This window comes from Mus pahari, chromosome 7 (assembly GCF_900095145.1).
Source record: "Mus pahari chromosome 7, PAHARI_EIJ_v1.1, whole genome shotgun sequence".
In the NCBI taxonomy this organism is placed as follows: Eukaryota; Metazoa; Chordata; class Mammalia; order Rodentia; family Muridae; genus Mus; species Mus pahari.
In genome coordinates this window covers 86247447-86272369 of record NC_034596.1, presented here as the reverse complement: position 1 = coordinate 86272369, position 24923 = coordinate 86247447, and the positions used below count along the sequence as shown (strand labels likewise).

General features: G+C 38.0%; 1 protein-coding gene across 1 annotated transcript in view; it reads left to right on the top strand.

Moving 5' to 3' along the window:
• The window catches only part of Cep128 (centrosomal protein 128), a 345407-nt gene that overhangs the window by 154545 nt on the left and 165939 nt on the right, over positions 1-24923 (top strand). The gene's annotated exons all lie outside the window — the stretch shown is intronic.

Genomic DNA, 24923 nt, shown 5'->3' with positions numbered 1-24923 from the left:
AGTCCTTGTTCAGATATGCATGAGAAGATTAAAGGAGAAATCATGTCTTAGTAATGTTATTGTGGAAACCTGCATATCCTGACCGTGTTCAGAGAACTGTCTCTCTAGGCCAGTTGAGTATTGTTAGCTGTGGCTACTGGAGGTTTCAAAGGATGCGTTTCTATTTTTTAGTGACAGTACAGTAACACTTGGCTATAGAAGCTGGAGATGAAAGCTGTATGAATTTTCTGTACTTTACGTGATTCTCCCTAGTTAACACTAGAGGACTACTCAGCTTTAATGTCAGTAAACAGTATTTGTTCTTGTTATCATTTTTTTTTGTATTAGGATTAATATGTATCTAAATATGAAAAAGTAAATATTTGTACGCACAGCTTTAGAAGGAAAACCACTGCTAAGATATGAGGAATAGGAGTATCTAGTAGCCTATGAGAGAGTAAGACTTGCAAGAGAGGATAGTTTTTCAGTTTGTTTGTAGTCAGTGTCTGTTAATCAAGTGTCCTAGTGGCAGGTGCTAGAGGAAATAAACACCACCTACTCTGTGTGTGTGTGTGTGTGTGTGTGTGTGTGTGTGTGTGTGTGTGTGTGTGCAGATCAACGACTGAGGGTTTTGTCTTAGCCGTAGTGGCTGCAGTTGGGACAAGCATCTAAGCAGTCCTTGCCCAGCTGACTCCCCTGCCCTCTCAGTGAGTATCTGCATTACAGTTGAGAAGTCTGTTGGGTGGAGAGTGCACCCACTGGTCTGTGGCTCCGTGGAAACGTGGAGGTTTCAGGAAGGAGACGGTTTGTAAGTGTTCATTTCCTGCCGACCTTCCAGTGCCGAAAACACAGCATAGTAAGCCTGTCAAGTATTTTGAGTCAGAAGATGGACAAGTAAGTGAATGGAAGCATTATTAGAGCTGGTATAATATCAGTGTTTAGTGAAAGAAAATCATAATTAAAAAGAAGCATAACATATTTTAGACTTTCTAACAGATGATATCTGGCTAATGTCCCACATTTCTTTCCATTTTGAAATTTCCTTGCGTATTTGATAAACAGTGCAGACATGGAGGATGCATGTGGATGATCAGGTAATTTGAATGGCATGGTTGTCATTTCTTTAGTGACACTCTGGAATAGGTGCAATGTCTGTTGTTCCTGGTATTACAGTTCCCTATTCCATTGTATAGAAGTTGTAGTCACTTGATTAACATTTTCTTTGTGACAGTATTCTCTAAGAGATTCCTGACTTGTTAGGGTCACTATCCCCTTGATAGTTGTAATTCTAGACTATATTGTTTTATGAGTTGAGTTGCCTTCCTGGTGAAAGATGAAAAGTCTCAAAATACCTAAATGCTAGAAATGCAACAATTTAAAACTGTATAGATGTTTTAAATGATCTTAGTTCCTAAAAGCCAAATGGCTTTAGACTTCTATATTTGCTGAATTTATAAGCATAGAAAAGCTTCAGTGTAAATATAAGTGACTGGAAGAAGTCAGGGATATTAAAGTTAAAAGGTAACTGGGAGTAAGGTACAAGTGGGTAGGATCCAGAGTAAAAGTAGAGAAATGATTCTTGAAAAATCAAGGTTAAAGGAGCTATAAACTTTTTTCCATGATCCTTTTAGCTGTTCTTTTAGGCAGATTGACTTATGACAATAATGTGTACAGTATTTTATTTATTTTGACCATTAGCTTGTCAGGATTTGTGACTTGGACTAAATGATCTCAACTTTGTATAAGCTCAAAGAAAGAATGAATGTGTACACCTTCTGAAATAGGCAGTGGAAAATAGCTGAATGATCTATTGAGGACAATGATAGAAGGAATGGTCACTGGATTTCCTCTCAGGACAACACACATGCACACACACATACCTCTTCCCCTTTTGATTTCTGGAGTAGTGTCTCACTAGGTAGCCATGTATAGCCTAGAACTCTGACCTGTAGACCAGCCTGGCTTCAAACCTCTATCATTCCTAATAATGAGTCTAGAATATAATTCACTAATTATTTGGCATTTATGTATAGCTTGAGATTGAGTTACACTATTGAGAGATAATCAGTTTTTAAATTTTCATTGTTTTAAAGCTGATATGTTATTTAAAGCATTGCTTTACAAATCACTCAGTTTACAGTTTCACGTCTACCTACCTTTGTGTATAAATGGTGAGTTCAGGGTTTGGTGATTCTTTTGTTTGTTTGTTTTTCAGATTTTTCTCTCTCTCTCCCTTCTTTTCTGAGCTGAGTTCTATGTGAGATTTTTCTGTGCTATTAATGAAATAGCTGAACAGAAGATAATTTCCTGGAATTCAGTTTTGGGACAGAGACTAAGGAAGGACTCACTAATTTTCAGCATTTTCTTTATCACATCAAGTAGCCGTGAAATCCCTTTAGTTTTATTCGTACATTAGTAATTGGCTGTCCAGCTACATTCACCCACTTTTGTTATTTGCCAAATTATGTCAGTTTTACCAAATTGTCTTACTTTAAAGAAAAGTGTATTATATTACACTTATACAACTACTATAAGTACTTTGCTTAGTCTAAAGATTAAGGAAAAAGTATTTTTCTTATTTCATTATGGAGTATAGTGTTTAAAGACTGAAATAATTTAAAAGATACCTTTTAATATGAAATTAATCACTTGTTTCGATTCTGGTTAATTAACATGTATTACTTTTTTTCCTTGTTTTTTTGGATTACCAACTTGTTTAAACATTCATTAGTAACAGTGAAACATTATTTCAAATAATGAATTGAGAATATGTTTAAACTAATGATTAAACTCTTATAAAAGGAGTTTGACTATTCTTTGTTGTAGATTAAATTCTGATTAACATTCTTTATAAGACATGATTGCTTCATGACATAGCTTAAGCTATGAAAATTTATTTATTTGGAAATACAGGGTGGTCATACTGTATATAAAAATTGTTTTTCCTTTTAATTATGGAATTTCAGTTGGAAGCTTCTCTTAAATTGTCAATTGACACTTTTTCTTGAGAACATTTTAAATCTTCTTATACTTACGACGTGAAGGCTTCTTTGTTGTCCTTGCTTTGTTGTTTATTGAAGCCTTTAAAGAAGCACTTCTGAGCCTGTGGCTGTGGCTTCTTTGTTGGTCACATATCAGATAATTCTGTATGTCAGATATTTACGTTATGTAACTAGTCTTTCCTGCTTTGTGGGTTCCTTTTTTTCTCACTCTTTATGCTCCCTGGTTTTATCTGCTAATACTACATAGAGAAGTCATCATCAGCAACAACAGATAAACACACACACACACACACACACACACACANANAGAGAGAGAGAGAGAGAGAGAGAGAGAGAGAGAGAGAGAGAGAGATCCCTGAATCTAATTTTCTTCCTTTTGTTTCTTCTTTGAGCATGGCTGCTAGCAAACTGCAGTCAACCTCCTTACATGATCCACAGCAGCCCACTGTGCCTCTCTTGGGCCCTAGCATTTATGTACTTTCTGAGATGTTCCCAGACTCCCCAGTGTAATTATCTGTGATGGGCAAAAGCATGCTGCTGCTAGAGCACGAGGCAAATCATAGTCAGCTGTTGCAGACAGTCAGAGTCAGCCCTGCATCCTTACCCTGGGATGAAAATGAAAGCACATTCTTATAATAGTTGTGTTTTTTAAAGAAACTAAAACTCTAGGATTCTAAAATATCACTCCAAGATTATAATTCATAACAGTAGCAAAATTATAGTATGAAGTAGCAACAAAATGATGTTATGGCTGCGGTCACTTCCACATGAGGAAGAGTATTAAAGGTCTGCAGCATTAGGATGGTTGAGAGCCCCTGCCTTATGGATGATGATGTCCAGTCATGTCGGGAGCGGCAATCTACCTTGCTCAACTGTTGATTCCAATGCTAATTTGGTCCAGAAACATCCTCACAGAGACACACAGTGCATAAAATAATACTTCATTGCTTGGAAGTCGAGGATGGCAGGTCTCCTGGCACTGGAATTCCAGGATCTTATGAGCCACCCTTTGCTGATGCCTCCACTTGAACTCTAGTTCTGTAGAAGAGCAGGAGGCACTGTTAACTATTGTGCTGTCACCCCAGTCACTGGTTTAGGAATTTTAACTCTGTTTTTTGGAAACTACAGAAGACAACAGTAGAGAGAATCTTTTCTTTTTGCTTTGGTGGAGTATAGTTTCTGTTTTCTTTTTTTAATTTCAGGTTTTATTGCTTTTTTCTGAACTTCACGTCATTCACCCTAATCTCACTCATCTCGCCCTCCAGTAACCAAGGGTGCCTTCTACCCTTGCAACCTCCCATTGTGTAGTGTGTCACAGTGTGTCCCAAAGTATACTCCTTTGTCCACATTTCTTTGAAATGTACATTGCAATGAGTCATTGGTCTGGTAGGATACCTCTGGCTTCTGCTATACTATCAATAATGGGACTCACTGGGACTCCTCTTGGATATCCTGCTGTTATAAAGTGACATGGAGATCCTGTAGTTTTTGGATCTGTAGGACTGGACTCAAGCAGTTCATCAATGGGATAGATGTTGGGGTGAGCCAAGTCAAAGCCCTGCATCTGGGCTTGCGAGGTATCTGAGCTCTGGACAGTCTACCAGCTCTCCCATATCCACACAATGTGGGTGAGGTCTCCTACCCTGCCCCAGCTGGCCCATCCAATGCTGCAGCCAGCAAAAGGCAGAGCCAGCTAGCTCTCCAGGTCTCATGCTCTCCAGATAATGTTGATCTAGAACTAAGAATGTTTATTCTACTTTTAGGTATTAAGTAATTTATATTCATGTCATGCTTTGGGAAATGTTTCTACCCATAGCTCTGTGCAAGTGATACCGAGTCTTTATGGTCACCATTCCCTCTAATTTTTCTTGGGATGGCTAGTGTGGGGTGAAGAAAACCAACACTTATAGAGAGCTTGATAGCATATGCATTTTTATATAAGTTTTCTCACTTAATCCTACAAACAACTGTGAGCTTCTTCATCTAATTTATGGTTGAAGTAGTCGAGACTCAAAGACAAGTGTGGGCAGTTAATCTCCATGACCAGACATAGTTACAGTAGTAGAGATCTGTGTGGAACCTAAGCTTGTGTTCATATGTCTATATGGCAAAGCAAACTGAACCAGCCATGTGCTGATTACTTTAGGAGCTTTTGAATTAGAATTACCTGCCTCCCAGACCTGTTCCATGGAGCTAGAAAGAGAGCAACACTTTCTCCAACATGTTATAATACCTGCCAAAAACTGCAGCCTTTTTGGCTGTCATTAAAACCAGTAGAAATGCTTGTCCAGAGAACATAATTATTTTTCTGTTGGACATTAATTTCCTTTCATACCATTTAGTGTGTGATACTTTTGTGCCTTTAAAATGCAGAATGATTAGTCGTTAACATGAGGCATGTGTCTTTAATCTTGGCATTTTGGAGGCAAAGGTAGAGGCTGTGTGAGAATCTCTGTGAGTTTGAGTCCAGCCTGTTGTATGCAGTGAATTCCAGATCACCCAGGGCTATATAGGAAGCCCCTGTCTTAGTTGGGGGGATTGATAAATAAATAAAACCAGTTAAATTACAATATGAAGAGAAAAAGGTTGCTGTATCCTGTGAGATACTCCCTAAATTCACCAATCTTAATACTTCAGGAAATCTCTTTATCATAATGTTTACAAAGAGAGGCAAACCTAATTATATTGGAATGTTTCATGCTTACATTATCTATCTTGAGTTTTTAAAAAACTGGCCCACCTCCCCCTTACTACAAGATTCCTTCTCTCTGTCTTCATGCAGTGCTATAAATACCCTAGAAATGACCAAGTGCATAAGCAAGGACACTCACAAAGACAAGATTCTCTGTGCTTCCTGCTAATAATATATTAAACTTCTGTTGTCTTGGTCCACCATAGAAATGGAAGACTAATTGTTTTTTTATACTGCAAGGGAAGGAAGAATTCACCTTTTTTGGGGGGGGGGGATTTGGGAATTGGGAAGGAAAGATGAAGGAGGCGCTAGTTATCTACAAAAAGGATCTTCTGGACTCTTAGGTAATTTTTAATGGATATTAATTCTTCCAGCTCTGTACCCTGTTAAAGCTTGCAGTTGACAGACTAGACGGCATGGACTGGTGAGCGTGTTTGTGGGAGAGTTGAGTGCTGGCCTTTGTAGGTGTCCTTAGCTCTGCTTGTGCTTTTTAAAACATCTGCACATGTAGGAAGAAACCACTGTTTGATTATTCTACACAAACGAAGTAACTGTAACCAGCACCATTTCAGATTTCTATATTTTTGTGTTGCCTATTTATTTTCCCCAAAATGTTTTTCCTTATATTTTTAGACTATGAATTTCAGTGTTCTCTCATCTGTATGAACTCCTGCACCAGATTCTAACATATCTTAGTTCTTGAAATTGGATATTGTTTCTACTTGTGCATTTAGTTTTTACTGGCTGTAGATCTTTCCTATTAGGGGTAGCCTGAAATTGAGGGAACTTGTGTTATCGAATAGTAGATAATAAAGAATACATTTTCTGCAGTAAAATGTTAGAGGAAGATAAGAATGAGCTAGAGTAAGCCCAGACTTAAATGACCTCTGGTGACTCACAGAGAAAACAGACAGACAGACAGACAGACAGACAGACAAGCAATAACACAGCTGCCTATAAGGCTACTTGAGGTAGAAATTAAGAAGCAGCAGCACTTTGGGTTTTCCTCAGTAGTGGCATAGAGATAAAATGAAAGAAGGATTAATAAGTCAATAGAACAAGGGAGGGGCTAGAGGATAAAATTAGGAAAGATGAATTTTGTGGAAACCCATTTAAAAAAAAAGTCAACTGAGTGGCTACTTTACTTCACATTGTGTGTTTTGATTGTAATAATAAAATAAAACAAATTTATGTTTTCTTATTGAAATGTTAGCAAGCTTCTGAGCTCTGTGTTGACCTACTAAGTGAACACTAGAAATCAGCAGTGAAATCCCCACTGGGAACCCAAATGTGTAATTTGCCGTTTAATTTAATTTAATTTAATTTAATTTAATTTAATTTTTTTCACACGTGTCTTTATGTGAATATAAAATGATTTAAAAGGTTTTCTTAGCTAAATTTTAGGTCTTTTTCTTTTCCATAGAGTCTAAATTACACAGATAAAAATTGGTTTCTTTTGTTCATTTGCAGAATTTGTTACCAGTAATTAGAGTTGATGACAAAGTAATCAATTTACCTAAGTTCTTTTTATTATTACGCATGTTATTAATGATTAATTATGGCTATATTATTAAGGATTAAGTTGCTTGTGGTTCAAGATAATTTACTGTGCTAATTATCGTGCAGATGCACAGATGTTGGGTTGGGAGATGAATGGATTGATGATGAATTTCTCTTCAAACTTTGAACATGTAAAAGTAGAGGAATGGCCCCAGATGGAGAGAAATGTCAGTCAGTAGCAGTCTTAGTCATTGGGACTCACTGCATGTCAGAACCCTCACATCAAATGTATGTTACAGACCCAGCCGTGGCTCGTTGTCTTCGGTCAGCCTTCCTGGCCTGATGATGTGTGGTGAAGTGAAAATAACAGTTTCTAAGTCTTAATCACTCGGTTTCTGCAGCTTAGCCTTTCTGGCTTCAGCACTGCAGTGATAGATGGTCTGCTTCCATTTTGTGTAAGTTACTATTTGGTAAAACTTCCCAGAACAGTCTGCAAGACTTCAGCAATAGCTTCCAGTCAGCTCCTCATCTGTTCTCAAGTGACCTGGCACTCCTGCCCCTCTCTGTGAAGTGGGCTTTGTATAGTCTCCCATTGCCTCAGCCAATTAAGACCTTGAAATTAGGCTTTGAGGAACCCTGCCCATGCTTCCAGAAACATAATAGCACTACTCTCATTGAAGGAGATGAGAAGTGTTTAAGTTTGGCCAATGAACAAAGCAAGGATAAAAAACAAGTGCTAAAATCATAATTAGCCCTGAATATTTTAATGCACAAACGGTATCAGTTTTTGGACACTATTTCACCATTATGTTAGATTTTCCTCCATAATTTATAGTTCTTGGTTTTTTTTTAATTTTCCCTTCTTATAGGGGCAATTAAGTTATAGAATAAGACATTTAGAGAAGGGTATTGCATTCTTACTTTTGAGGAAAATAGCTTTACTGTGTTAGATTTAGGCATTAGTCAAGACATTCTGTTGCTGTAAGCCCGAATAAAGTTCTTGCATGTAAGTTCTTCAGAGAATCTTTCTTCACTTTGGCAGTGAGTGTGTAGTGTTTTTCATGGGCTTCGTACACACATGCGTTTCTGTTGGCATAGAGTAAGCACTCTCATTTCTATTATAAAATAAATAGAATTGCTTTGTGGGCTTCTTCTTCAAAGGTTCTGTCATTTTATACTGATGAAATCTTTTACTCACTCTGCCATGCTTGATGGGCACTACCCTTTGAAAAGGCAGAGAGGAAACTGACCTCTCTATTGCCCAAACAGGAGTCTGTCTGTCCGCATTTATTTATTTATTTATTTATTTATTTATTTATTTATTTATTTATTTATTTATTTTCCCTCTTTGGCTTATTTGTTATTTGAGAATCAGAGAAGGATGATAAGATATTTAATCTAGTTTCACAACAGAAGTATTCAGATTGTTTTGTTTTGCTTTGTTTTGTTTTGTGATACCAGGGATTGTCCTATGGCCTTACACATTGCAGGTAAATGTCCTATGACTAGGATACATCTAAGTCTCATGGAAGAAAAATTGTACAAATTCCTTCCTTATATAGGAACATTCTGCTTATAGATAAGAAAGAAATGCTTCAAGTAACTTATTCTTTTATTTAGACTGAGAATGGCAAAATATATTATCCCTGACACATACTCTATAAGAACAATATAAATATATTTGCCATGTCTTTTTTTTAAAATGAGTATTAGACATCAAAGAGCAGAGATAGTTCTCTATGGTTTTGTGTTGTGTGTGGAAGAGATTACAAAGCATGTTCAGGGCTCGGCATCACATGAATGCTATATGTATGTCATGTTCTACCATTGACCCTGCTTACAGCATGGCAGGATATTGGGTTTCCCAGCAGTGATCCCGTGATGATTTTAATTAGGCACTCTTTATGGCTTAAGATACTTTACTATTGAACAACTTGTAGCTGTACATCCTTAGCCTTGCGCTCTAGAGGTTCTGTCTATTTTGGGATAAAAAGAGTGCAGAGTGCCCTCTCCTTCCCTCCCTCTCTCCCTCCCTCCCTCCTTCCTTTCTTCCTTCCTTCCTCCCTTCCTTCCTGCCCTTCCTTCCTTTCTTAAAAATACAAGTACCAGATTCTTTTCTCATGACCCATAAACATTTCATTTCACAATGAACTTTCCATAAGTATTCATTATCCTTGTTTACCACATGAAATGCCATGCATTAGTGTTTGCCTAATAACACCAACTTAACATGTTTTGAAACAATTTAACCATACATATATTTTTAACATACCTATTTATTCATCTACTTTCTTCTTAGTTTATCTCTTCACTTATTCATGTTCCAGAATATTCTGTAACAGATTTACATAGGTATTAAAAACGGTTCAACAGTATAGAAGAATGCTGTTTAAAAACAAAGACACAAATCTGACCTACAAATATAGTTTTAACTTGTCTTATAACATTGAAAAGGTGTGAAATTAATTTTAATATATTTATATTGCTTTGTATTAAATAGGATCATTTCAGTATGTGAAAATTAGCAAGGTATTTAACATTCTTTATCAATTAATTTTTCAAAATATGCTACTCATATTATTTCACTGCACATCTCCGTTTCAACCAGGCACATTTCCCATGTCCAGTGTCTGTTGATGTCTGTCTCATGGTTTCTTGGACAACATTGTCCAGGAGAGGCATCTTTATCTGATACTGTTATATCTATCATGTTTTTTTATTATTATAAGTTAATTGTAGTCTGATTGCCAAGACTGTTGAGAATTCTTTGGGCAGTTCAAAATAAAGAATGTAAAGTGGAACTCATATATTGTATTATTTTGAAAAGTATTTCATATATTAAAAATTACTAGAACCAGAGCATCGTACATGCATTTAAGCCCACTATTCAGGAGGCAGAGATGAGAACTCTGTGAGCTCTAAACCAGCCTGGTCTACATAACAAGTTCCAGGATAGCCAGGACTACACAGAGAAACTCGGTCTGATAAAACCAAAAACTAACCAACCAAGCAAGTCGCAAATAACAAAAAGGCCAAAAGCAAAACAAAGCAAAACCCTGCTAGACACTTGACAGTGTAAACAGTTTATACCATTCAAAGCAAGCTAAACCATAAGAAGGAATTTAAAGTATGTACAAATGCTTTGCTTAGAGTTTCTGAGTTTTCCACTTTTCTGAGTCATTGTATATGTACAGATGTGTTCTCTACTTAGGCTGTGACACAAGCAAGTACCTTTTGTCTTTGTTGTAGTATTGGACCCTAAACTGTTCTTTCTTACTGGATATATTTTTACCCTGTGCTCCATTTGGTACTGTTGCTAAATTATAGTCAGTATGAATGGGGTAAGTTTATCATTTGCTGTGACTTATTTCAGTGGATCTATATGGCTTGGCATACCATGTGGCCCACCCTACTTGCCCAGCTCTGTTACTGGGTCCAGCCTCGCCCGATGCCTGTCTAGTAGGTATAGTGTCAAGAGATGGGGCAGAGCCACTCTTAAGTTCCTCCTGATCAGAATGGTCAACGTGAAGGTAGAAGAAAAAGATTTTCCTTGTAATGCTTTGATTATTTCATTGAAAGTTTAAAAATCTCTTTCAGAGGCAATATTCCCTACCACGAAGAGAAATAGTAATAGTGATGAAATCAGTTAATGCTCAGAGGAAAGCAACTGTTTGGGACAAGCAATGGGCCTCCTGTTGACCCTCCTTCACACTTGTGCCCACTGTGGTCCGACCCGCAGCATTGTTACCCCTTTCTGAGCTTTAACTAGCTAACCGTTTCTTTCCCTTCCTATAAGCAGAGTCCCTGAAGGTTAACACCCCCAGCCGTGCACCTGCTATACACAGTAGAGTACAGGCTTTGCTTTCCTGCATGAAGGTAAAAATAGTCTCAGCATCATGTTTGCCTGAATTTGGGAATAGTGATGGGTTTTGTTCTGTTCTTATATATTCTGTGTTCCATGCTCACTCTAATATCTTCTATTTTTGAAAACATAAACTAATAATCTACCCTTGTGCAATGTGCATAGATGCCAACAAAGTTGTAGAGCATTAGCCTGGGTGTTTGCATTGCTTATTGTATTTTTGTACCCTATAACTTCTGGGCTCTTTGGTGAAACCTATATTTTCATTTTATAAATTAGCATTTTAAAATATATTCAGAAATATTATCATAAAACTATTATTAAAAGGACATGATTTTGTCAGCACTTTCAGTAAATTTCAGATGCAAACATCATATATCCTTACTTTTGTTAACAATGAAAAATTATGATTTCGGTGCCAACTACTGTGAAATCATCTTCAGGTTGGAGCTAGTGAATTGGCATTAAAAATATCTGTAGACACATTCAGTGATGACAATAAAAGTCTCTGTTAGTAGAGTGTGTCAGGTGTGTGATCTTTCTCTGGTGCTAGACACATCTTCAAGTACACAACACAGCAATGGGTATACCATATACGTGGTGGGTTTTTTGTTTTTTGTTTGTATTTTGTATTTATTTATTTATTTATTTATTTATTTATTTATTTATTTATTTATTTATTTATTTATGGTTGTTTTGTGACAGAGTTTCTCCATGTAACAGCTCTGGCTGTGCCAGAACTCATGGAAGTGAGCACATTAGCTACCAGGGAAATGCAACTAGAAAGCATGGAGAGGTAGCAGGCCCTATGTACTAGGGTACCTATGATAAAGAACACAGATCCATGGAGAGGTAGCAGGCCCTATGTATTAGGGTAGCTATGATAAAGAACACAGATCCATGGAGAGGTAGCAGGCCCTATGTACTAGGATAGCTATGATAAAGAACACAGATCCATGGAGAGGTAGCAGGCCCTATGTACTAGGGTAGCTATGATAAAGAACACAGATCCTAGCAACTCTTAGTAAGGAAGTGGAGAAATGGAACCTTTATATTCCCTTGGTGGGGAAGCAAAGTGATGTAGCCACTCAGTGAACCCTAGAATCACCACAGAACCTAGCATTTCTACTCAGTTATGTGTATCAGAGATGTGAAACCATGTGTTCAACAAAAGTTATACATGCATCTTAATGTTCACAGCATGTAGTGTCCACAGTGGCTAACAAGAAAAGCCAGTATGGGCACATAGCCTACTTGGAATTTCCAAAACAAATACATCCAGTTTGTATGCTTTCCTATACAGAAAGTTAGAGCTGGGCTCCATGGGTGTGGTAGAAATAGAGTTAGTATGGAGGGAACCTTTCCAGAGCCATTCCAGGGGATTGCGGAGGTTAGAAATCACAGTGTCACTGAGCCACAAGACTTGTGAGCCTCTGTGGGTCCTTTTCATGGTCTCTGCCTTCTTCCATGTTGAACAGTGTGTCTTTTCTTTGTGCATGCATTGTCCCTTCCATGTGTCCTTGGTAGGGAGGGTCCTGTCACCTGTCCTTATTGTCCATGTTTCCACCTGACTCCCTACTACAAAACAATCTCACTATCTACCTAATTCATGGAGAAATGCAATGTGGAATACTCATAAGAAGATTATCATTAAGTAATAAGAATAAACACAGTGTCAATAAATCTCAGAACATGAATGAAGTTTTGAAAACATGAGAAATGAAAGAAGCCAGAATGAGAAAGGACTGTGTTAAATGATTCTTGAGTGAATTTCTCTGAAGAGTGAAATCTTTATATACTAATGCATATACCATCTAGTCATCAAGTAAAGATGACTCTTGGATGGGTGAGACCATTTAGGAGGTATTTGTTGTCAATCCAATGGCCAGAATTTGATCCCTGGAACCCACATGACTTGTCCTCTGACCCTCACATATTTGTTGTGCCACACTACCCTGAGTGCTGCGCATGCTCGTGCAGGCACACACACACACACACACACACACACACACACACACACACACACACACACAGAGAGAGAGAGAGAGAGAGAGAGAGAGAGAGAGAGAGAGAGANGAGAGAGAGAGAGAGAGAGAGAGAGAGAGAGAGAGAGAGAGAGAGAGAGAGAGAGAGAGAGATTGATTATATCTATCTGTAGGTGAGGGTTGGAGGAAGATATGTTAAAAAGTTACTCTAGCTTATAGTTGCATATCCAAGCACATTCATGGGAACCGGTGGTGTAAAGCCTCTTTAGCATAAGGAAATATTGGAAAGCAGACTGTGGTTATTATACAACCCTGAATATATGAATCACCACTGTATCGTATGCTTCAAATTTATGAAGTGTATGTTTTTTTGAAATCACAATTAACCCTTTAAAAACTTAGATCAATTAATCCCTCTCCTCTTCACTGTGCGTATGTGACTCACTAGACGCTCCTTTCAGCCTGACTTCTGCCCTGTTTCTCAGATCCATCTTATTTTGTATTGTGGTCCAGATTCATCGTTTGCCTTGCCGTTACTGCAGTGGGGTCCAGGTTGGCTTCCATATCTCCAGCTATCTATGACTCATCTGTCAGCCACAGTGGTTACTTCCCCACTGGTAGTCTGTGATACACAGCTGTAGCCCCGAGTTTCCCTCAGTACTTTCAATTACCATTGTTATCAGCAGTCTAGAAATGTGAAAAGGAAAATTATGAGGAGTAAAGTTACCTAAGTTTTAAATAACTTATTATACTATGTTGTTATTGTTGTTTACTGCTAGGTATTGCTAAACATTTAATGCTCCTCACTGATTCAATAGGCTTTATCATAGATATGTATATACATATATAGGTAAAACCCAGTATGTGCACTAGGAAGTTTGTTCTCTTCTGTGGTCTAGGCACACATGGAAAAATCTTAGATTTTATTTCCATGCTTTCTTTTCTAGCTTTCTTGGTTTTTGTGATTTCTATACTGAGAAACTTTGAAAACCCCCTCCTTGGGGTTGGGAATATGGCCCAGTAGATAACATGTTTGCAGTGCAAGATTGAGGGACTGAGTCTTTCCCCATGTTAACAAGTAACAAATTTGGGCATGGTGGTACATACTTGTAATACCAGCCCAGGCAAGGCAGAGACAGGAGGAGCCCTGAGTCCTCCTGGCCAGCCAGCTTAGTTTATGGCCACTCACTGAGAGACTGTGTCAACAAATGAAACAAAACAAAACAGAACAATATTAATAGCACCTAAGGAAAGATTCCCAAGGTTGACTTGGCTTAAGATTTGTGTGTGTGTGTATGCATACAAGCACAAAATACATGCATACACAAAATAGAAAAATAAAACCTTCTAATTTGGTATTATAATCTTGTGTATGTGTGTGCACACACTTGCACATGTGTATATTATGTGCATTTTTGTAGACTTGTACGTGGAGGCCATAGGTAGATGCTACATATCGCTCTTAATCATTCTCTACTTACATCTTTGAGAAAGGGTCTCTCTCTGATTCTGGAACTCATTGATTGGATTCTTCTAGGCTGGCTGGCTCGCAAAGCCTAGAGATCTACAACTCTGTACCCTTGAGTGCTAGTGTGGCAGACACCTGCTGCTGTGCCCAATTTTATATTGTGTTCTGGAGATCCGAACTCCCCACCCAGCTCTTAATGTCCTTTCTCCATTACATTTACCAATGTTTGAAATGATGTTACATATAAATTTTAATTATATATCCTTTTGCTCAAAGATAATATGTGGTAAATCGTTCAGGCTTCAGGTGGTTCTTGTATACTGACCAAGGGCTTGTGTGAGGTAGGATTTTAAATGCTGTGGAATGATCCTGGAGATCAGTTTTCAGAGTCCCCAATGCAGCATGTAGGAAAGGAAGCAGCTGATATTCCCCATAACCACATTTTCATGTCTTTCAAGTTTTATTGTGATTTTATATTTTTACAATAAAAATAATGATACTTTTTTTAATTATCATGTTCACCATCAATTGATTTAAAATTAGAAGTTGACTTTCAGGAGATGCATTGCTGTACATAACTCATAAAGCCCATTCCCTTTGTTGTCAGGGTGTACAAATAGGAAGAGCGTGTGAAGTGTGGGTAAAGTGGTTCTTGTCTCCTGGTTTCCTATGGGCTTTGAAGTGATGTTGCTGCAGTGAGCACGGAGAACATACAGGACATGTACAGCTTACCCTATGGAGAGCTTAACTGTTTTCTAGATCTTTCCTATCTGGTACTAAATGGTTTCTAGGGACTGAGAAACTGGAGTGTTTGGCACCTTAGGTGAACAAACACACACGGATATACTTCTGTACATTCAGCCATGAACCAACGCAGCATTTCTCAGCTGATGGATGATCTTATGTTCTAAATGAGAGAGGCAACCTTGCAGGTTTGTGTGTGCATATTTCCTTGAATTAATGATTCTATCTGGTGGACTCATGAAGAAAATCTAAGATTCCTATTGTAGTCACATATCCTAAACAACACGGGCTTGTTTATTGAGAAGAATACTGTATAATTAGATGCCTGAGATTTGATTTTGAAATTTTGCATATTTCTGCTCTATTGCAAAGAATAAATATTCAATATATTCTTACAAGTAAGTATCTTTTCCAAAAGATTATTAAAATTGGATCTCACATGGACAGATAACAAGAGAATTGGATTCTCCAGTTTTCCTCTTACTCCCAGAGCGACAGATAAATACTAGATGCTGATAAATAAAATAGAAGACAACAGCACCGAAGGGCTGGTTTCCAGTTGTCTTTTCATAATGTCTAGTAAACATGCCTCTTGATTTGGCTAACCTGACTTTGTATATACATGTGTGAGTGTGTATGTGTACATGCATGTGCATGTATGTACATGTGTGTGTATGTAAAAATAGGTTAGTTGTAGATTAATAAATGTAACTTACATAAAATTAATAATAAAATCAATATTATTGATTCAGCATTCCTGGTGCTTGGCTTAGAAACAATCTGATTTAAATGTAAGCAGCACATGACCCCAACCATGCGCACAGCAGGGGTTGTCCTGCCCTGGAGTAGTCCTTTCCAGTGGTTCAGGTGCTCTTTACTGCAGCTTTCTGTGATTTGCTCTGGATATCCTTGAAGCTAATCTGATAGAGCCTGGCTGTGACCAGGAACTGAACTCTGTCTAGGGACTGTAAGGCACCACTGCAGGTTCAAAAGGAGGGTGCTGGGTCAGACGTCAGGAAGACGAATTTTACTTTAGTATATATGGAGTTCTGAAAAGGCCAAACTCGATGAGCAAATGGGAAAAACAAAACAAAAACAGTAACAAACCCTAACATCTCAGGGTGGAGGAGTAGATAGCTTCAGGAGTCAATCTCATCAAATGAGACCCGAGGAAGGCAGCCTGAGGAAAGAGAAGCTGGGACACGGGGCTGTCAGACTATAAAGTCTTTTATATAAGGCACCATGTGTTTTCCAATGAGTCTGATGATTTGTTTTATTTACAGGACAATGCTGCATGCAAGGGGAAGGCTGCTTACCTGAAACTGCCTCTCTCTTGTCCGCAATGATTTGATTAGTATCCATGACAAGCAGCTGTAGTTTATCTCTGCCTTTATTGCCTTATGATGTGATTAGATATAACTCTTGTGTTCTTCCCAGTTAGGTCAGGTCATTCATCATCTGTGAAAAGATGAAATTGGTCCACACTTGTGTTTTTCAAGGAACAGTCGGTAGCTGTTTGTAAGCTTAGGGCATTTGCAAATTGGCTGCATCAGTTGAGGAATGGAAAGTTTGGGAAACGGTTCCTGTGGCTTCTAACTTGGTTTTTCATCAGCTCAGAAGATTAGTATGGAGCAACTGGTGTGTTACTGGCTGCTGTAGTTTCATTGGGCGACTGGCAAAACAGATAGCGAGAAGGAAGTCTTGCTGGTTGCTGTGACTCTCAGTAGCCTCCTTAGAAGGCGTTGGATGTGCTCCCTTGTCCTTGGGATGAGGCATTCATGGGGGTCATAGGTGTCTGTCAGTCTACTCAGCTGTAGAAGATCCCTTTCTTGTACTGCACTGTGGGTACCCTGGCCCTAGGATTCTCTGCCCATCTGCTTGGAGGAAGCTGGGCTGTTTTACTAAGTGTATACAGATTTCCCCAGATTTAAAGGTGGATGGAAAGTATCATTGAGGGCACAATAGGTGGCCTTTGCCTGACTTCACTGGTTCAGTGCTTTTCATTGCTCAGTGCTAGATATGGTTGGTGCTTAAGACACACCTCGGTGTACCTCGGTTCATATCATGGAAAAGAAGAAGTCAGCATACCCAGATCTTGTAAGGTTTTTTGGAGACTACAGAAATTGCACGATTAGGACTTCAGGAGAAGACTTGGGCAAACACACATAGTACTTTTCCTGCCCCTCAGCTGTGATTGAGGCAGATCTTAGTATTAGAATGCATAATTTTCAAACTTTTTTTTAGCATCTTATTAATTTTGTAAAGACATAATTCAAATTAATTTATTTCTAAAGAGGACCTTGAATTATGATATTAGGTACTAATTTCCTGGAGATGCCCTTGTGTCATCTGTGAAATGAAATTAGAAGAGACAAATTAATTTTATGTATTCATAGCAAAATCAGCTAACCAAAGTATATTGACATGCAAATAGTTCAGTAAGTAAATCCTGTTGGCTTGAGGAGTGTTTTCACTCTACTTAATAGAACAAAGTTGTCACCATTGTAGTGTCACACAGACCCCCATTGTGCCAGCTCTTGGTGTGTTTGTTTAAAGGAGGGCGGTTAGGTTTATGTTTTCCATCCTACAAAAGTATATTTGTATGATAAAAATACATGCACATGCACAGACTGTGAACATTCACACGTGTGTGGTGTAGTCTCCTGTGTTTGTCTTTTGGTCACACAGTCACAGGGGCAAGTAATAAATAAGTAATGTATGGAGAAGTTTTCTTAAGTGTTTTCATTGGTCTTATATTGTCTTAGCTGAACATATAACCCTATCTATGGAAATGATGAAACCCATTTTATAAAAGTAGAAAACAAAACTAATTAGCTTCTTATGCCAAATGACTGTCTTATATATAGCAGCAGTATTTGGTTTTCTGTAGTGGATGAGTAGTTGTTTTATTTGTTGAGGGCTTTTTTTGTATGTTCCAAGATTTATTTATGCTCTAGAGTATGCAAGTTAATAATCACAGCCAGTACTTATTTGTATCACTTTAAAAGAAAATATTGGGCAATTTACATACCAGATAGTTTATTTCCCAAATCTTATTGTGGACTCTGAATTTGTCTTAGTGAATGTATTTCTGGAGTTGGTTTGTTGTCAAAACTTGTTATTCTAAATGAGTTCTGATTTCTTTCTTATTCTGCTCAAGCAAAAAGCCAATTAAATTCAATAGAATATATATGCTATAAATTTCTTATTTGTGCATCATTTGGATAAGTTGATATGAGAGCAAATTCATTAATTTGATGATTTAAAAATTTTAAGACATTAAAAGTCCTGTTTTTATGTTTTTCTTTCATTGAAAATAGTTTTTTTCTTACATATATATCCTGATTTCTGTTTTTCTTCCCTTTTCTCCTCCCAGTCATCCATCCTATTTCTGTTACCATCTGAATCCACCCCCCTTTCTGTTTCTTGTTAGAAAACAAACATGCTTCTAATGCATAATAGCAAATAAAAATATAAGATAAAACAAAATTAACACATTGGAATTACATAAAACAAACAAACAGCAGATAAAGAGCCCAAAAGAAGGTACAAGAATAGAGACTCATAGTACCCACAGTGATCCAATAAAAACATAAACTTAACCTGTCACAAACCCGGGAAAACCTCGTGCATGCTGCCTCAGTCTCTGTGAACTCATATGAGACTTGATCTTGTCGATTTAGTGGGTCTTAGGTTTCTGATGTTCTCCAGCCTCTGGCTCTTACATTCTTTTTACCTCATCTTTCTCAGGATTCCCTGAGTTCTGAGGGAAGGGATTTGATGGAGACCCATTTAGGGTCAAGTCTCTTACTCTCTGCACATTATTCCTCTGTGGGTGTCTGTATTTGTTCCTATCTGCTGCAGGATGACTCCTTTCTGATGATGGCTGAGCAAGACACTGATCTATTTATAGTAGAATGCCATTAGGAGTCATTTTACTGTAAGGCTCTCATTTCATCCTGTCTGTTAAATAGCATTTAAGGTATAGAAGTGTGAGTCTATTTTTTTTAGTGTTTATGGTACTCCAAAGACTGTAGGTTATTATAGAATAGGTGATATTTGTGATCAACAAGTTATAGTTGGGCTGGAGAGATGGCGCAGTGGTTAAGAGCACTGATTGCTCTTCCGAAGGTCCTGAGTTCAAATCCCAGCAACCACATGGTGGTTCACAACCATCTGTAGTGAGATCTGATGCCCTCTTCTGGTGTGTCTGAAGATAGCTACAGTGTACTTATTTATAATAATAAATCATGGAAAAAACAAGTTATGGTTATTTTTCACCCTTTATTTTTATTATTTTGTTATGTTGTACAGAGATATGCATAAATATAATTGTTAGGAAAGTAGCTGGGTATGGGTACATTTTCTTAATGTTGAATCAAAATTTCTTAACTTTCCTTCTCTCTATTTTAAATAGGATTCATTGATAAAATGTATTGTGTAGTAACAAAATATCAAGAAAGGAAGGGGTGACCAATATGATGGTTTTACAACTGTGTGCAAAAACTCTTACAGTTGGAATTATATTTCTACCTATTTTATATGTGATTCCATCTGTTTAAGGTTGTTTTGTTCTCATCTTTAGTAGATAGCATGAGTTCTCATCTTTAGTAGATAGCATGAGTTATAAGAATAAGATCCACTTCTGTTCCCTAAAGGCCCAGGGTTGAAATTCATTGTTAGAAGTAATTGATGAGCTAACTATTCTTTGTTTATTTTAGCAATGGAGTTTCTATTTTTGATAATCACTTATTTCTTCTTGTTTATGTATTTGTTGTTGATATCTAAAGTATCAAATAGAAATGAATACAATCAGAGCTGGAGAGATGGCTCAGTGGTTGAGAGCACTGACTGCTCTTCCAGAGGTCCTGAGTTCAAATCCCAGCAACCACATGGTGGCTCACAACCATCTGTAATGAGATATGACACCCTCTTCTGGTGCATCTGAGGACCGCTACAGTGTACTTAGATACACTGTATCTTTTTTTTAAAAAAAGAAATGAATACTATCTATTCGTTTCCATTTCTTCAATTCTCTTTATTGCTGAAAATAAGAAATTAAGCTATTCTGAACAAAAATCCCAATGGGAAAATAGAATGGGAGCCCTATTTATTTTTTGAGCATGAACAGAGATGATAGCAATGAGTAACTATCTCTAACAAGAAACATTAATCCTGGCCTACCAGTATAAGTATAGCTCAGTTGGCAGAGGGCTTGCCTCATCCACACAATGCCCTGGGTTTGAGATCATTTGGGAGTTCCCAGTGAGTCTGAGGCAGGCTTGAGAGAAAGGCCTCTGAAAAGAAAGTGCAGTTACTTTTGAGGAAAAGTGTAAACCTCACTTGAAAGACCATTCTCCTTCTCTGGGACATCTCAAACATCTTTATAGAACGCCATTCAGTGCAAAGTTAATTCATTTCATTTGCTCAATGTAGTCTCTCTTTTTGTTCACACAAGCACTTTTATTTCAAATTGGGTATTAGAACTGATTATACAATTCATTTGTTATAATGAATAGGAAAAATACCCCATAAGACTCAAAAAAAAATGGAGAGAAAAATATTAGTTCTGTCCAACATTAAGATGTAGTATAAAACTTCTAGAAAGGAAGAGCATGCAATGGTGCAGAGTAGGGCGTCCAGAAATAGACTGGACTTAGAAAATTCAGTTTACAGGAAAGCTGGGATTTGAAATCAGTAGTGATGGATGGCTTTAAATAAAAATGGCATAAAAATGGACATGTATTAAAACACAGAACCTATATTTTTCTTGACAGCATCTACTAGTATAAATTTTAAATGGTACAGATATTTTAAAGTATAATTCAAATAGTATGAAATGTAGGCTCATGACTATAACGTGGCATCAGGCAAAACTCAACTAATAGCTAGGATTCATAGCTAATAAGGGAGAAAGGAATGAAAGTTTTCATTTCATGAAATTGGTTTTAAATTGATAGAAAATGTATATTATGAATAACACACACAAAGGGGAAGACAACTATTTGACAGTATTTCATAGACCGAGCATAATGAATAAGTAGCATTTAAAAAGTCCAAATGTGTGGCACTTCTCTGAGGTGAGGAAACTAACCATCTCATACATTGTTTATGAGACTGTAAAAGGATGTAGCTCTTTTAAAGAAAGAGTTTGAGTACAGTTAACTTTCTTTCTTTATTCTTTAACTATTGAATCGATGTCAAAGATACAGTGGAAATATTCCTAGTAAATAAGACTGTTGTTGTAGCATGGCTTAAATTATGAAATAGTTTTAAGAACCCAGATGCTCTGATATTTGCTTCTGAATTTATTGGATTGCAGTGGTAGGTGACTTTGGATATTAATTAAGAGCATTAACCTCGCATTGATGATAGTTGAAGTTGGATAGGATTTCTCAGTTGTTAAATTGATCTGCCTGCCTCCTGTTTAATAAGCTTGAAAATTTCCATGGCTACAGTTTTATTAACAAAGGAAGAAGTAGAAGTGGATTGATGTAAGGTAGAGGAGAGGAGTGGGGTAGAGATGGAGCAAGGGAGTTAGAGATAGGGTGTGTGTGTTTGCCAGGTGTGTGTTTTCTTCTTTGAATGGCTCCATTTGCAGCCCCAAGTAACTGAGTGGTTTCCTTACCTTCTGAAGAGCTACCCTGACAGACCCCACCCTGAATCTCATCTGTGTCTACTCAGGTCCAGACATGATGGAAAGACTGTGGAAACTTAAAACAGAACCTCTAACTTCCAGTGTGTATGTAATCTTTGCACATTTTTATATTATATATATGTAAAATCACGTTTGACATTTCACTTATTTTATACGTGTATTTGATTATTTCCAGATAGCTGGTTGTAAATTTTATTTAGAGTATATTGTTTGCACTTTTCTCTAATAAGATTTGCTTTAAGTATTCTTTTGGCTACAATATATTTGATTAGAATGTTTATGTTAGGGATTTTTTTTTTCACCTTCCACATGAAAACAGGCAGTTTATTCCCAGTTTAATCTTAATAAAATGTAATGATTTAAGAGTACATACCTGCCCTAGTCGGGGTTTCTATTGGTGCAGTGAACCGCCATGACTAAAAAGCAAGCTGGAGAGGAAAGGGTTTATTCAGCTTACACTTCCACATTGCTGTTCATCACCAAAGGAAGTCAGGACTGGAACTCATACAGGGCACAAACCCATAGGCAGGAGCTGATGCAGTGACCATGGAGAGGTGCTGCTTACAGGATTGTTCCCCTGGCTTGCTCAGCCTGCCTTCTTAGAGAACCCAGGCCCACCAGCCCAGGGATGGCCCCACCTACAGTGGGCTGGGCTCTCACCAGTTGATCACTAACTGAGAAAATTCCTTACAGCTGGATCTCATGGAGGCATTTCCTCAGCTGAGGCTCTTTTCTCTGTGATGACTTCAGTTTGTGTCAAGTTGACAAACAAAACCAGCCAATACAATACTGAAGCTATTTCCTACAGAATCCATCATTTTAAATGTAATTGTGTGGTAAAGGACAAATAAATTTGTGATTCATAGTGTGTCTTCCCTATTGTGTAAGAATTTACCCTGGTAAAGTGAGTAGTTTCTGAATTCTAGTAGTTGGAAATTTTCTCAGTATTCACTGAGTTTACTCAAAATGGAGATGGTGCCGCTTACTTAAAATTCTTTGATCTTCTAAAGAAGCACAAGAAGGGTGTGGCGCAGGAAGGGAGTGGCATAGGAAGGGAGTGGCGCCTGGTGCTATAAACAGAGTCTTGTGATGGAGCAGACCTGTCCTGACTTCTTTCACAGAAATCCACATATGACACAGTTGCTCAGAACCAAACTGAACTGTTCTAAACTGTTTCTGTCTCTCTCTCTCTCTGTCTCTTTCTCCTACACACACACACACACACACACACACACACACACACACACACACACACAGAGAGAGAGAGAGAGAGAGAGAGAGAGAGAGAGAGAGAGAGAGATACACACATATACACACACCCACATACATACCTGAGTATGACAGTATACATATTGTCTTACTTAAAGTTTCTACTCCTGTGATAAATCACCATGACTAAAATAATTTAAGAAAAAAAAGGGTTTATTATATCTTATAGTTTATAAATCCATTGCCAGAGAAGCCAGGGCAGGAACTCAGGGTAAGAACCTGGAGGCAGGAGCAGGATGGGAGACCACTGCTAAGTGCTGCTTACTGACTTCTCCCCATGTCTTGCTTACACTGTCCAGGATCTCCTGCCCGTGGTTGTCACCTCTCCCTGTGAGCTGTGCACACGCACATCAGTCATTAATGCAAATGCCCTCCCGACTTTCTTCAAACCAGTCTCATGGAGCCGTTTTCTCAGATGAATGTCCACTTCCCAAATGGCTCTAGCTCGTGTCAAGTTGACATAAACTCGTCAGCACCTTCACAATCCAGTGCAGGAAATGTTGGTGTCATCAGAATAAGTACACGGGCTGTGTCTGTGTAGCTTTTCTAGTCTTGACCCTCAGTGGCATCCATATGTGAAGTTAATTATACCTGCTGGTTTTATGTCAACTTGACATAAGCTAGAGTCATCAGAGAGGAAGGAGACTCAGTTGAGAAAATGCCTCCAGGAGATCCAGCTGTAAAGTATTTTTCTTTTAGTGATTGATGGGGAAGGCTCAGCCCTTTGTGACTGGTGCCAAACCCAGGCTGGTGGTCTGGCTTCTGTAGGAAAGCAGGCTGAGCAAGCATGGGGAGAAAGCCAATATGCAGCACCCCTCCCTGGCCACTGCATCAGCTCCTGCCTCCTGATTCCTGTCCTGTGTGAGTTCCTGTCCTGATTTTCTTTGGTGATGAGTAGTGATATGAAAGTATAAGCTGAATAAACCTGTTCCTTCCCACCTTGCTTTTTTCTTGAGGTTTTTCGTAACAGCAACAGAAACCCTGACTCAGACACCGATGAAGGGTCAGCAAAAATCTTTATTATTTGTATGACTATGTGTAATGCTATAATTATCCCTACATTAGAAGAAGACAAGACATATTTGTAATATTTTTAAATTGAAAATTATTGATGCAAGAAAAATCAGTGGCTGAATCATGTTAACAGTGTATTTTCTGATATAGCTATTTTGACTTTGAATTTTATAATGTTTAAATTGGGATGTGACTTCAGTGAGTTCTTAAAAATCGACACTGCAGCTTGGAAGGTAGCTCAGCAAGCAGTGCAGTGCTCACGTTGAGAGCAGATGACCAGCTTCCATTCCAGAAGCCCACCTAGGAAAGCCAAGTGTCCGGCTCTGTAAGCCCAGCTCTGCGGAGATGGGCATGGCTGGGTCCTGAGGCCTCTGCTTCATGAGCTTCATGCCCATGAGAGACGCTGGCCAAATAAAGAAAGAAGGCAGACAGCACCTGAGCAGTAGCACTGTCCTTTGGCCCCCACATGCATGTGTATGCATACATACGGTGTGGGGGCTTCATGTCTTGCTTCTTAGCCATCTCTATTTCAAGTGAAGGCATGAAGTAAGAACAGTTGTGTGACGCCCATGTTCTGCTGTTTTAATACAGTAATGAGAGATATTTCCACCTTTTGTGTGACTTCAATTTGTATGATTTTATTCTGTCTTTTAAGAAATTTCTCTTTCCCATTGGTTTCATTTTTTTTCTGATTACTGTGAATAACAGTTAAAAAATAAATAATTTTCATGCTGTATACATCCTTTTGTC